This window comes from Triturus cristatus, chromosome 2_2 (genome assembly GCF_964204655.1).
Source record: "Triturus cristatus chromosome 2_2, aTriCri1.1, whole genome shotgun sequence".
Lineage (NCBI taxonomy): Eukaryota > Metazoa > Chordata > Amphibia > Caudata > Salamandridae > Triturus > Triturus cristatus.
The window spans coordinates 1,152,270,685-1,152,286,004 of record NC_140582.1 but is presented as its reverse complement, the minus strand read 5'-3'; the positions used below and the strand labels follow the sequence as shown (position 1 = coordinate 1,152,286,004).

General features: G+C 50.1%; 1 protein-coding gene across 1 annotated transcript in view; it reads left to right on the top strand.

Moving 5' to 3' along the window:
* DNAAF9 (dynein axonemal assembly factor 9) overlaps window positions 1-15,320 on the top strand; it is a 1,049,036-nt gene that overhangs the window by 745,960 nt on the left and 287,756 nt on the right. The window lies entirely within an intron of this gene.

Here is a 15,320-nt window from a genome sequence, read left to right as displayed (position 1 = left end):
TCGTCCTACCCACCATTTCCCGTTGCTTGGGCTTCGAGAGTCCAGATGGAGACTTACGCGGCGGCTTTGCAGGCCTTGCTAGCGTCTCCTCCTCCTTCCCCTCCTGGGGCGTCGGCGGATCCCTCGCTTTGCGCAGGACCATCCGCAGCGCCGCCTGTGACTCCGGCGCCGACTGGGTCGGATCCAGGCTTGGAGGATGTGGTGCTGTCGGGGTGCGGCTCCTCTGGGGCACCTCCTTCAGGCCACAGCACGTCTGCCTCGCCACAAACTCCTGCGGGGGTCCCTATGGTGTCACGGGAGGTCGTAGTGGTTGCCCGGGCCTCTCCTCCTTTCCCTGCCCCTGTTCTACGGTCTGGGATGTTCCTATGTTCTCACTTGCCAGGTGTCGCCTCCTCGGCCTTCCTGGGGCCTCGGGCTGTCCTTCTTGCTTCTGACCTTGACTGTCGGTATTGTTCTGGCTGACAGGCTGCTCTCCATCTGGAGTGGGCTTGCCTTCTTCTCCCTAGTTTCCTTGTGCTCTCTAGGCTTCTTCTTCTTCCGTCTTCCTGTTCTGGCATTCGGCAGAAGCTATGTTGCCTTGTGGGGGAGTGGGGTGCTTCGGCCGCTCAGCCCTTACCCTTCGTTCCTCTGCTGTGAGTGTACGAGCCTCTTCAGCATTCTTCTCCTCCTACAACCCCTTGGGGTAGGTGGGGTTCTGCTGGTGGGGTTCCCTTGGCCTGGCAGGGGTGAGGTTCTGCCTGGTCCACAGATCTGGTTCCCTGTGGGGCCCTCTGTTCCGCACTGGCTGGTGGGGTCCTTTCACAAACCCTCCTTCCCCATGGGTATTGCTAGGGTATCTGTTCTACGTGAAAGAATCTGCAGCTAGTAGTCTCTATCAGATGTACGAGTTACTTACCTTTGGTAATGAGCTATCTGGTAGAGACGATTCTAGCCGCAGATTCCTTCACGGCCCGGCCTTGCTCCTCTCTTCTGCGAGAACCCTTGGGTTGGTCTTCGGTACTCGCCTCCCGGTGGGGGGCTGTGTCTCCTGTGAGTGCCTTCCTTGTTCTTGACGGGTGATCCGTCTGGGGGCGGTTCATTCCTCCTTTGGTTCTTTGGAGGATGGGGTTCCGGTGTTCCGGTGCCCTGCTGCTCTGGCTTCTCCAGGTTTGGGGGGGGGGGATTGCTTCTATCCTTGTCCTCCCTCCCCTCCCTTGCTATCCTCTGCTTAAGGGTCATCTGGCCAGGTTTTGCCTTGTCCCTTTTGGGTGGTTGCCCTCTAGGTTGGTGTGGCTTGGAAGTTTGTTGTCCCTGTCTGTCTTGGGGCTGGTCCCATTCCTTGCTCAGAATGGTGGGGGTGGGGTGTACGACGTGGGCCATGCGTTTACACCTGTTCTTTGCGTTCGGGGCACAGGAATGGGTGACTGTCTGTGTGCTGGCAGGGTGACTGCGCAGGTTTCTGCTTGTTCCGCTTTCTTCTTTCCCTGCCTTGGGTTCTGTGGTGTTGGCACTACTTTGGTGGTGTTGTTAGACACTGTTTCTTTCCAATTTTTCTGCCCTTTGCACACTGTTCCCATGCTTCCACAGTTTATCTGGTGATTCCGCGTTGTGCTGCGGAGAAGTTCTCCGAAGAAAACTGACGTAGGCGCACCGGGGCGGGTCTTATGTGACCTCGCTGACGTCACGTACGCGTACGACGCCTGGGCGTGATGTTGCCCCGCCCCCGTTGCGCAGGGATGCTGTGGCAAAAAAGTTTCCGGATCCAGTCTCACGCCTCGGGATAATTCTGCGTGAAGGAATCTGCGGCTAGAATCGTCTCTACCAGATACATCGTTACCGAAGGTAAATAACTCGTACATCACATCAGTATTGGTGGCATTGACATAAAAAGTATTGTCACATACATTTTACACCTTGACATGAGGCCGAATAACATCGTGGTCTATATCCTCCTGTACAGTCCCAGAATTGGTGATATTTCTAAGGAGCGAGTGTTGAGGCAGTATCAGCATTCATGCAAGGCAGTCTGTGTTGTGTGTTGGGATGTGAGGCGTACTCTCATTATGAGCACTATATCGTTTGGGTTGTTTTTTTCCAGGAGTAATATGAACTTAAACGAACTCGGGAGGTAAAACTGGGATACACTATGTAGTATATTGCTCCATTCGGTGGTAGCCGCCTGAGTGTCTCAGTATGGTATGATGGCTAGTTAGGCTTGCGCAGGTGAGTGGTGAGTTTCGGGGTCAGTTTCGGGGTCGCACACATGGTAGTGTTTCTATGGGCCGCTTGTGGTTGCCAGTTGTGACCCGCCGGGCATCTGGCCCCTCCGAGAGTCACCTTGAGTTTCCGCAGGGGTCGTGTGTGCCATAGGAGAACTGGTAGTTTGAGACCACGGCGTCGTCAGTGTTTCCTGTATGAAGGATTGGAGTATCATGGCCTATGGTATAGAAATTGGATGAAGTCTGTTCCCTCTTTGTATTAAAAGTGAATTAAAAATACCTCTCATAAGTCATGTGGGAATATAATTTCTCCCTGTATCGTTTATTCCACAGAGTTTTTTCATACTTTGAATTTAAGCTTGGTATTTGATTGGTAATGTATCAAATACTAATTAGCATGATCACCGATCACAGCTAATGCTGCTTCTGTCAACTAAAGTTTTATATAACAGATTTCCTCTTCTAAAACCCTCTTTCAGTGGATACTGTCTCACTATTTGGAGTAACATCGAAAATCTCTAGCCTGTAGGCGAAGTATTTTGTGTTCCGATGGATACAATCTGCCTGTGGATTCCTCACCTTTTGAATATCCAGCATTCCGTGGAAACTTTTTCCTAGCTCTCCACAACGACGAGGTCGTCACAGTTCCACGGTTCCGCTCGCGACTCCGCAGGACGTCATTGGAGCCATAATAGAGCCTCATCGGCGTGATGACATCAGTTCCCTTTTATCAGTGCCGTTGACGCGTAACGGTTTTCAGGGACTCTCCATACTGTGTCGAGTTACTTTGTTGTTTCTCCAGTTTTAACTGTAGCCTTGAGATGGCGACTTCGAGGAAGTCAGGATTTAAGCCCTGTAGAGAGTGTGGCGGGTCATATGTCCATCACTGACCCCCATGAGGACTGTTTGTGGTGTTTGTCACCGTACCACGGCTTGAAGGGCTGTTCCTGCTGTTGTAAAATTAACCCAAAGGCTCTGAAAGAACAGGAGGCCAAGCTTTTCATGGCAAAAGCAAGGAAGGAGAAGAGAGGGCGAAAAATGTCCAAATCGAAGTCGTCGACTTTGCATGCTTCGAAGTCGAGGAAGCACAAGAAGAAGAGGAGATATGTCTTTCGGCGCGGTTCGTCGAACGGTAAAACTTCGAGATCACCTTCTCCGGCTCCTCAACGTCATCGAAAAGACTTTGTCGCCTTCGCCATCTCCTCTGGTGACTCCGGAAAAATCTCCTCCAAAAGGTACTCCAGCGCTGTCGCCAATGCCAAGGGGCTCTCCGGAGTCGAAGGACTTGCCAGTTCAGGATGATCCTTCTCCTGTACACGAGACTGGACCTGTGGCTCCGCCTGTTCCGACGTCGATGCTCCTCTTATGGATACTGACTCGGCTCCGTATCCTCTGTTTCCTACTCCGGGTTCAGATCCTACGTATTTTTTAAAAGCAATGTACGGCGTGTTTGCCAAGGCAGACTTCACCTCCGGAGCACCTTCGGGTCCCGTGGGTCCACTGGCTTTCAATTTGGGCATGCCTCAGCATTATGCCCTGGCACCCTTTGTGCCTTTTATGCCGACGGCGCTGTCATCGCAGTTTCTGGCTCCGAGATTTTCGACGCCGTATATGGAGTCTCCGGCGCCATCTGGTGGGGTCATCCTCTCGGCCTCGTACGGCGCCGATTCCGCCATCGGAGCCTCCTTCGACGCCGGAGCTGTCGGCGCTGCGTGTGGCGCTGCCGATGCCGCAACTGAGGTTGCGCTCGAGGAGAGAGACGCAGAGACTGTTGGAGAAAGAACAGTATCCGAGAGAAGAGGTTGAGATAGAGGAGTCTGTCGATTTTGAAGGGCTTCAGGAGGCGAGTGGCCTGGACACCTCCCCAGAGTGGGAGCTTTCTTCTTCAAGGGCTTCTCCAGCTCAAGAGGTAGCTTCATATCATACTGTTATCAGAAAGGCTGCTGAGCTCTTGGACTTGCAACTGCCTACAGCAGAATATACGCCAAATTTGCTCACAGAGGTTTTGCATTCACCACTGTTGCCTTTTAAATGAGGCTTTAACTGAGCCTATCCTGGAGATGTGGCATAAGCCACTCTCTTCTCCTGCTGTATCTAAATCTGTGGCAAGGAGATATAGGTGTGCTCCAGGAGACCCTCCCTCCCTTTCTTTCTTCACATCCGTCCCCGAAAAGTTTGGTGGTACAGGCGTCCTGTTCAAAACCGTCTTCAGGCGCTTTTCCTCCTGCTCCTGCCGACAGGGACTCTTAAGAAGTTGGAGCAATCGGCTAAAAAAGTCTTTTCTTCCTCTAGCATGTCACTAAAATCAACCAATGCTACCTGTTTGTTGGGACGTTACATACATGCTTTCATGGATTCAGCTAAGCATTTGGCACTCAAGTTGCCTGATGTGGAGCGGGGACATTTTATGGAGGTTCTGTTGGATGCTCAGTCTGCTGCTCGGCAGGTTATACAGTCTGGCTTGGATACAGCTTATTCGGTGGCCAGGGTTATGAGCTCCTCAATAGTTACCAGGAGACACGCTTGGCTTAGATTCTCTGTTTTTTCCCCAGATGTACAGACAACCCTTCTTGATTTGCCCTTTGATGGTTCAAAACTTTTCGGAGAGAAGATTGATTCCGTGCTTCAAAGGTTCAAAGATAGCAAAACCACAGCAAAATCCTTAGGTTTGGAAACTCAGTCAAGGGGGTTTGGATATAAAAAGTATCTAGGGTTTGGAAGGGCTTCCTTTCGAAGCTTGCGTCAACCTCGGCAACAGCAGCAGCAAAATCCTCTTTATAAGTCCTACAGAGGAAGAAGCGCAGGGGTCGCCAACGTGGGTCGGCCCGCAATATCTCCTCCTCTAACTCCCCTGCTCCCCCTGGTAACGCAGGAAAGCAGCCCTAGATCCCCCATCCTGGAACATGTGGATCCTGTAGGAGGTTGGCTGTCTCACTTTCTACAGGGTTGGAAATCGGTCACGTCAGACCTTTGGCTTTTAAACCTTGTAGAGAATGGGTACGCCCTTTCCTTTCCGGAATTTCCTCCTCCTTACCCTCCTTGCCAAGGTTTCTGTTCCGAAGATCATTTGCTTCTTCTCCAGAAGGAGGTCCTTGCCCTGTTACAAAAAGGTGCGATAGAGGTGGTTCCGGAGCAGGTAAGGGGTCAGGGATGCTACTCCCGGTATTTCCTGATTCCCAAAAAGGATGGCAGGTTACGACCGATCTTGGATCCCAGGGTCTTGAATTTTTACCTCAAACAGGAGAAATTCAAGATGCTGACCCTAGCTCAGGTTCTTCTGGCGCTGCAGCAAGAGGACTGGATGGTGTTTGAAGGATGCGTATTTTCACATCCCCATCCTGAAGTCGCACAGGAAGTAGCTCCGTTTCACGGTAGGGTCGCAGCACTACCAGTTTGCGGTCCTACCGTTTGGTCTTACTACTGCACCTCGAGTCTTCACAAAGCTGATGGCAGTGGTGGCAGGTCATCACAGGAGGTCGGGGATCCCGGTTTTCCCGTACCTGGACGACTGGCTGCTCAAGGCGGAGTCGCCGGAGATGGTGCTTCATCATCTGTGAGTGACAGCTTAACTGTTGTTCAACTTGGGTTTTTCAATAAATGTGCCAAAATCTCACCTGGTGCCTTCTCAGCGCAACCTGTTCATAGGGGCGGTACTGGATACTACTGTGTGTCGAGCTTTTCCACCTCCTCAGAGAATTCTCGACATTCACTGAATGATTCCTTTGTTTCACGATGGAGCAGTTGTTCTGGTCCTGAAGGTTCTTCGCTTGCTCGGTCTGTTCGCTTCCTGCATTCTGTTGGTCAGTCATGCATGCTGGCACATGAGGGCACTCCAGTGGTGCCTCCGCAGGCAGTGGTATCAGCACAATGGAGATCTCAAGGAGTCAGTCAGAATCTCCAGAGACGCTCCAGCGGAGCTGACTTGGTGGAGTGTGCAGGGCAGCCTCTCTCAAGGAAAGCCCTTTCAGCCTCCTCTGCCGGTGGCCACAGTGATCACGGATGCCTCCACTCCAGGGTGGGGTGCTCATTTGGGGGATCTGGAGGTCAAAGGTCTTTGGTCTCCAGAGGAAAGGTTGCTTCACATCAGCCTACTGGAATTGCGGGCGATACGTTTGGCGCTAAAGGCTTTCCTCCCTTCCCTTCGTGGTCAGTCGGTTCAGGTCCTGACTGACAACACTACCGCAATGTGGTACATCAACAAACAGGGAGGTGTAGGGTCGTATCGTCTCTGTCGCAAGGCGCTGCGACTCTGGTCTTGGGCTCAGAACCATCAGATTTGTGTGTTTGCAAATCATCTAGTCAGGGTGCTGAATGTTCGTGCGGACAGTCTCAGTCGGCATTTCTCGGCTGATCACGAGTGGCGGCTTCATCCGGAGGTGGTCCATCACATCTTCGAGATGTGGGGATTTCCTTGGTTGGACCTATTTGCCACTCACAAGAACGCGCACTGTCCGTTGTTCTGCAGTCTCCAGTATCCGATGCAGGGAGCGCTGGGGGATGCTTTTCAGATGGATTGGAGCTCACAACTCCTTCACGCGTTTCCTCCCATACCCTTGATTCCTCCGGTTCTGAGGAAAATTCGCCAAGACCGAGCCCAAGTTATATTGATCGCTCCGGATTGGCCAAGAAGGGTATGGTAAACAAATCTACTTCGCCTCTCATTGCACCCTCCGCTCCGTCTCTCTCTCAGGGCAGACCTCCTCTCGCAGTCGCAGGGGCAGGTTCTACACCCCCACCTCCAGAGCTTGCACCTTCATGCCTGGAGACTGAACGGGGCAACCTGAGTTCTTTCTCTCCCGCCGGATGTGGTGGATGTTATTTTATCATCCAGGTGACACTCCACTAAGTCTATTTATTCTTACAGATGGTCTAGATTTGTTAAATGGTGTGAAGATAGGTCCATTGATCCTTGAAAGGCCCACTTGTCAGATGTTCTTCAGTTTTCCCTTTTTTTTGGCTCAGCAGGGTTGTGCTGTGATGGCGTTTCTTTGTTTGCCGGACAGCCGTCTTTGTTTAAATCTCCTATTGTTTTGAGATTTATTAAGGACCTTACCAATAGGTTTTCGCCTTCCCCCTTTGTTATGCCTCAGTGGGATTTAAATCTTGTTTTGACTTTCTTGATGGGTTCGCTGTTTGAACCCTTACATAGTTGTCCTTTGAGACTCCTGTCTTGTAAAACGGTCTTTCTTGTGGTTATTACCTCAGCCAGGAGGGTGAGTGAGCTTCAGGCTCTCAGTTCAAAACCCCGTTTTTGACCTTACATGCTGAAAGGATGGTCCTCAGGACCAGGGCTGCTTTTCTGCCTAAGGTGGTTACTCCTTTCCATCTAGGACAGTCCATTACTCTTCCTGTATTTTATCCTCACCCTCACCCTTCCAAGGAGGAGGAGAGACTTCACCGCCGGGATCCAAAAAGAGCGGTGAGCTTTTATTTGGATAGGACTAAAGACTTGCGATTGGACGTTCAGCTCTTTGTGGGCTACGTTGGACGCCTGAAGGGCAAGGCTCTGCACAAGCGCACTCTTTCCAGGTGGATCATCTTGTGCATCAAGATCTGCTACGCCCTTGCTGGTAAGGAACCGCCTGAAGGTATTAGGGCTCATTCTACCAGGGCCAAGTCTTCCACTTCTGCGTTGGCCAGAGGTGTTCCTGTTGTGGACATTTGTAAGGCTGCGACTTCTGCCTCCCTCCACACTTTCTCAAAGCATTAGTGCTTGGATTCCGAGATGAGGAGGGAGGGCCATTTTGCGCACTCTGTCCTGCAGGACTTTTTGTATAAAAGGGTGGACACCCTCCTCCGTGAGTGGGACTGCTGTGGGATTCTATTCAAAAGGTGAGGAATCCACAGGCAGATGTATCCATCAGAAGAACAAGTTACTTACCTTCGGTAACGCTTTTTCTGGTGGATATAGTATCTGCCTGTGGATTCCTCACTGAACCCACCCTCCTCCCTGAAGTCCACCCTTGTATACCTTAAAGGTAGCATTGCTTAACATGTTTGTATTGCATTGTCTCTTCTATCTATCTTTGTGTATTTATAGGAAATGCTTGTATTCTTTGGCTTTCAATTTAATTTTACACTATATGTATTGGTATGAATTTTATGTACTCTGTGTACTATGAATCTGTTGTCGGTCCAAGGAAAAAATGGGGGGAACTGACGTCATCACGCCGACAAAGCTCAATATGGCTCCAGTGACGTCATGCGGAGTCGCAAGCGGCGCCGTGGAATTGTGACAACCTCGTCGGTGTGGAGAGCTAGGAAAAAGTATCCGCGGAATGCTGGCACAGGGGATATTCAATAGGTGAGGAATCCACAGGCAGATACTGTATCCACCAGAAAAAGCGGTACCGAAGGTAAGTAACTTGTTCAATGTCACCAGAACCCAAGATGCCAATCTAGGAACATATTAAACAAGTTACCCATTATGTATTTTATTTTACATGATTTGATAGATACTTCTAGCCACACATTTCTTACCCTAGAATATTTCCCAGACGACCGACTGGATCTGGAAAATATTGAGCAGTACTTCTGCCCTCCAGTAAATGGTGTCAAACAGCTCCATGTCTGCGTCACCTACGCCGGATGTGACGTGCATAGTGGCTTTTTAAGTGCCCCCCCATTGTTGACTTTAGATCTTTTTTCCCAGCCAACAGCACAGATCTGGAAGAGGTACCTTGGTCACTTTTGTTTACCACCTTTTTCAACATTTTGTTTAATCTTTTGAGTATTTCCTTCCAGTTTGCCTTATGGATGTCCCTTGAGAAACCAGTGGGCAAAAGCCTGTAACGGACCCCCCCTCTAGTTTGCAACGATTCCAGGAAATCAACACAAAGGAGACAAAGCTACTGGTGTCCTGAAATTGGAAGGCTCCTCTCTGCTCCAGTTCCCAGTCAAGTGGAAAGTCCAAGGCCTACTCATGGAGGCATTCCCGTCGGTTATCATCGTAGTCGAAGCCATTGTTGCATATGTCCTACAAACACCAGAAGTCCTAGAAGCTAAAACGCTCCACGACTTTGCTGATCTGGTCCAAGTCATTGGATGAGGTGCAGTAACGACCTCACCAGTCGAGGCCCCACTTCCCCTACGGAGTCTGAGCATGTGTCCGCTCTACGCTGTCCTGAATTTCCTGGAGCAAACCACGGCCAAATCAAAGAGCTTTTTGAGGCCATGCACCTCATATTGGAGCGGCCTGCCCCCTCTGGAGCGCCTTTGGGTCTCATGGGCAAAGGAGGTACCAAAACTGGATTTCCGCAGGCGTGTTCGCCCTCCGTACCAATCAGGCCCTCTGGATCTATTCCTGGATCCGGACTGACTCCAGTCACAAACCAAAACCTTCACAGGGGTTCAGCCCCATGGCACTAAGCCCATAGTCTTTCCTGACTTCGATATTGAGCTGGACTTGCGTTGCTCGACATTGCCACCGACTGTCCAGGTCAGAGACAGTCCCTCCTTTCTTTTACAGGCTTTGGGGGAGTTTGACTGAGGTGGATCTGAGGATCCTTATGGCTACCCTAATCCCCAGGAAGACCCTTTGGCACAATTGAATGATGATAAATGGTGTGAGGAGCTAGCTCATTCCAATGGCCTGGCCACCTCAATAAAAACTGACCGGGTCTCCCCTCCTAGTGTGGCAACGGAGGAGAGAACATAATTTGCTATGATGGTGAGGATGGCGGCTAAGGTCCTCGACCTCTATCTACCCTCCGTGGAAGTTAATACAAATGTCTTGATGGAGATGTTTCAGACGGAACCCCTATTGCCCTCAATGAAGCCCTTGAAGACCTGAGCCAAGTCCTGCATAGGCACCCCCGTGCACATGACAATTGCATGTCACCACTGTCCTGCTCTTAGGGTCCCAGTTTTCCTCACCCAGCACCCCACCAGATGCAGGCTGTACATAGCAGACTCACTGGGCAGGGCCATTGCTTCAGTGGTGGCAGATTGAATATGCGGGCTCTGCAGTGGGGTCTGAAGTCCCAGTGGGCGCAGTATTAGGGGAAACTCTCCAGCCTGGTCCAGGCTTCAAAGGAGATTACGAAATATCTGCTGTGGTGGCTAAAGGACTGCGTTTTGGTCAACATAAAACCCCTCTCTCTTCCTTGCCCACAGCTGATAGTGGTGACCGATGTATCGCTTCTGGCTGGGGTGGCCCTCTGGGAGCGGTGAAGATCAGAGGCCTCTGGTCTCTGGCAGAGGTTTGGCTCCATGTCAATCTTTCTGGAGCTCAGGGCAATGCACTTGACATTGAAAGCTTTCCTGCCCTCCATCAAAGGAAATCTGGTCCAGGTGTTTGTGAGAAGTTGGCCTGATATATGATGTCACTAGTTCTAGTGTACACCTTGTATCAGTCCAAACAACCCTTATGGTGATTGGTTGTAAAGTCAACCTTATAGACCAGCTATCCTAGTGGTAGCATGGACAAGAGTAGTCTTAGGCTAAACTCTGTATGGCATGTGAAGCCAGCTGTTATACCATTATAATCCCTTGAATACCAAATGAAAGGACACCACACCAGATATATATAGAATTAGAATGTATTTATTCTAACATATATCCTCAGCACTCTTTATGAGTTCAGAGGTCTAAGCACAACAATTTCTTAAGTAGCATACGTTAAGTTACACAGGAAAAATACAGTTAGGCCCAGGGGCCACGCAAACCATATACTAAGAAAGTGGTATAAGTACCACGTCACGAACAGGGAGTAGGCCTAGGGCCTAGGGAATCGCTGGGGCTACACTACCCTACCAAAAGTTAGGAAGTGGGAGGCCCACGGGAAGCGTGTGCAGTGTGTAAACACACACGCGGGTTACATTAAAGTCAATGGGAATGTAGCAATTAGAAATAGGAAGAATAAGGACACTTCCGAAGTAACTAGGAAGAAGCAACTAGAGACTTAGGCACTTGGATAGTCAATATCCACTGGAGCACCGGAGTACTCGCGTTACCTCACCCACAGGAGACGGGTGCATAGGTGTGAAGATGTGTCGGGTGTCGTCGCTGGATGCTATGGATGCCTGAAGAACAGATGCTGGCAGGCGGCCAGGAGGAAGATGTCCGTTGGATCCAAGGATGGATCTTGAAGGAAGAACACCTGCAAGCAGAGGGGACAAAGTCTGGGTCACTAGCCAGTGACCGTGTGGAACCAGGAAGAAACCAGGCGATGTCGTGCAGAACACAGGTGATGTCGTGAAGCTTGTCTCTGCAGCTGCTTGGACCAGGAGGCGTCGGGGACGACCAGAACCAGGATACGAGCTGTCCCACGAAGGATCTTGCTGCTGGCAGAGTCGACGTCCCGATCGGAGTCAACAAGCCTTGGCAAAGGCAACCCACGCGGAATGGGAAATTCGCTTCAGGTGCAGACCAGGAAGGTCTGAGGTGCTTCTCTTTCACAGGGAAGCAAGGGCCAGTCTGGAGGAGCCAACCAGCGGTGGAAAGTCAAGGGTTCGTCGTCACTGAGGCTACTAGCCAACGGGCAAGCAACTGGACAGACGCGTCGAGCAGGAAAATGCAGAAGGGCCCCACGCAGAACTCGTGGAGTGTGGAGGGCTGATCTTCGGTGCAGATGGTGCTCGGGGTTGGGGCTTCTCAATCCCCAGAGCACAACTTCGAGGGTGCCTCAGAAGCTGCGCTGGAAGCTACTCGCCAATTTTCCCAGGTAACCGGTCCCACGTCTCTTGTTGCCTCCACGGATCTCAGCTCGGCTGTGGATGTGGATCAGGGTCAGAGAAGTCTGGAGGTCAAGGCGCTGGTCGGGCTCTGCAGTCGGTTCCTCGTAGGACTTGGGCAAAGCAAACGGCAGGTCGCTTGTTGGTGCCTGTTTGCACAGGGTGGCCACTCCTTGGCCACAAGGGAGATTCTTCAGTCTTCTTGTCGAATGTCGAAGGTCCAGAGTTTCGTGTCTAGTTTCAATTCAGGATAATCCAAAGTCTTAGGGACTCAGCTCCCACTTTTATACTAATCTGGGGGGCTGGGTTATCTGCTTGGTCCCTCCTATGGGTGGGACCAGGGAGGGGGGTGGTTACACCCCCTTCCCTTTGTCCAGTTTCACGCCAGGACTGGGGCTGGAGTGCCCCAGCACCGGTTTGAACCGGACTATGCATGGGACACCTTGTGTGCCCCAGGCAGTGTCTCGTTTCTTTCATCCCTCCCTGCCCCAATACACTAAGCCCTGTCTAGGGTGGTGCTAGCACCTCCCAAGGCAGGAAACCTATTGTCCAAGCCTCCCTCGCTGGAAGGACTCCCAGCAGCAGGAGGTCAGACTTGTGTCTGTGGCAGCAGCATCCATTTTGTGATGCTGGGGCTCTGGTTAACTTTAACCGGGTAGTAGGTCTTCAACATGTCTTCTCCCTCTAGAAGGGAGGACTACTATCCTCATCGCCAGAAATGGTGTGGGGGTAGTATTCCAAAGTGTTAGACACCTTACACGACATGTTTTGATAAAGCCAAACCATAGTTACCATAACCGCAAGGATTATAAGGCACTTTAAGAGTATATGGTAGGCGATATCATAGAACAGCTATAAGGAAATGGTTCCAAAAGCTGCAGACAGGCTCCGCTCATGCTAGAGCACCATCTCACATGTTACCAAGCACTCTGCCTTCAGGATTGTTAAGGCCTGCCATAGGAGTGACTGAAAGGTTACCCATGTGTCTATATAAGGTAGGTATAGGGATACTATACCTAAGCAAGGGGTGATTACACGTCCTTGCCCCAGCTGAGTGATCAGCCAGTTGTGTCATGATGGGAGGCCAGCCAAGGGTGGCATAATACATGCTGCAGCCCCTGGTAGGCCTAGGGTACACCCATGCCCTGGGTACCTAAGGTACACTGTACAGGGCCCTATAGGGTGATCCTTACCAATTGGGTTATGTACCTAAAGTACATAGTATGAATTTAGAGAGAGAACAGCTGGGCTGTGGGTCTGATTAGCAGGCCCACAGCCACATCTAAGTCGAAAACCAGTGAAGCAAAAGCAAAAAGTGGGGGTGACCATAGGAAGCAGACCCTAGTCTCCTACAGTGTTCACAGATAACACTACTGCCATGTGATACTGCAACAAGCAGAGCAGAGGGGGGTCCTGCAACCTTTGCCAGAAGACTCAGCGCTCTGGACATGGCTATAACGTCAGGACATTTTCCTGGTCGTGTAGCACCTGGCGGGATCTTTCAACGCTGGGCATGAACTCAGCTGTCGATGCTTCACAGACTACGAATGATGTCTGCATCCGGAGATGGCTCAATGTTTTTTCAGGACTGGGGAGAACATTGAACAGATATATTCGCCACTACAGAGAATGCTCAATGTCCGCATTTCTGCGATTTTGAGTTTACAAAGTGTAGCTCGGAGACCCATTCCAACTAGTTTAGATTACTGGACTCCTATATACTTTCCCAACGTTACTTCTTCTCCCCAGAGTTCTGAAAAAGATCAGAACCGACTTGGTCCAAGTAATCATGTTGACTTCAGATTGGGCTAAGAGAATATGGTATCCAGAACTTCAGGGTAAGAGCATCTGTCCTCCAATCTGGCTGCCCTTGTGGGATGATCTCCGAGCACAGCAACCGGGAAGGGTCCTACACCCCAACCTTCATTCTTGGCGATTGAGCGGCGACAGTTGAGGGTCTTCGATCTTCCTCCTGAAGTCTGTGAGTTCATTTTGGCAGCCAGTTGTCTGTCAACAAAAAAAACTGTATACACCTGCTGTGGAAGCTAGTTTGTGGCTTGGTGCTCTGCGAAACACATTGAAGTGTTGTTTGTTCTGACTTAGCCTGGCAAGGCCTTGCATTGAGCACAGTTAGGGGGTGCCTTTCGGCCATCTTGGCTTTTTAACGGTTGTCAAATCAATCTCCATGTTTAAGTCACCCATTATGATACCTTTTCTGAAAGGTCTTCAGCACATTTCTTCCCAAACCTTTTGCTATGCTCCAATGGGATCATAATTTAGGTTTAACTTATTTGATGTGTTCCCCCTTTGAACCCTATATATAACTGCCCTCTACAACTTCGTACGATCAAGACAGTATCCTTGGTTGACCATCACATCGGGTTACTTCAGGTGGGTGATCAGCTCTTTGTAGGGTTCACCGCTACGAAAGAGAAAGCAGTGCAGAAATGGACCATCTCCAGATGGATTGTCATCTGCATCAAGATCTCGTATGCATTAGCCAAGAAGCAACCCTCTGAGGGCCGTGGACTCATTCCTCCAGAACCAGAGATGCATCAGCTTGTAGAGTTCCTGTTCTGGACATGGGTCAGGCTGCTATGTGAGCGCATCCATGGACATGTTAACCAAAAACTACTGCCTTGACAGTTAGGTCTGTAGTGACAGGCACTTTACCCTTTCGGCCATCTAGGGCTTTTTGGTCTGAGTCAGTTAGCAGGCTCCCTTCTCAAGAGGTATTGCTTTGGTATCTGTTCTAAGGTAAGGAATCAGCGGCTAGAATTCTCTTTCAGATGAACAAGTTACTTACCTTAGGTAGCTCCTTACCTTGCTGCAGATTCATTAATGACCCTTCCATCCTTCCCTTTCTGCAAACTTGACTTTTACTACTAAAAAGGTCCTTGTAGAGCCTTAGAATTTGCACACTGGTCAAAACCTTCTGAAGTGGCTCCGTGTTTCTAGCACTGCAATAGTCTAGAGATACGGTAATGCCTAAATAGGCACTGCGCACTTTACATCTGGTGCGGACGACATGAGGAGCTATTTGACACCACCAACTGGCTCGCAGAAATACTGCTCAACATTTTCCAGATGCAGTCTGACACCTGGGGAATAGTTTAAAGTGAGGAAACGACGGCTAGATAAGGCTTTACTGAAACTACGCAACTTGTTCGTTCATTTCAGTTTAAGTTTGTAGAAAAGAGCAATTGTGGATGTTTATAAAATCTAACTTCCTTTATCTTATCCCATCTTAAATCTAACTAAAATGGGCCACCTTTTTCCCCAAATACTTATTCTATAGTTAGACTGGTGCAGAGTTGATACCGTCACATCATGAATGATGTTTATGATCATCTAGCTGATGAATTTGAACCGATCAATTTGGACCCTTCTCATTGTCTTAATTGTGGAAGCTTTGCGAGATAGCTGAAAGTCTGTCAGAGACCTGAAA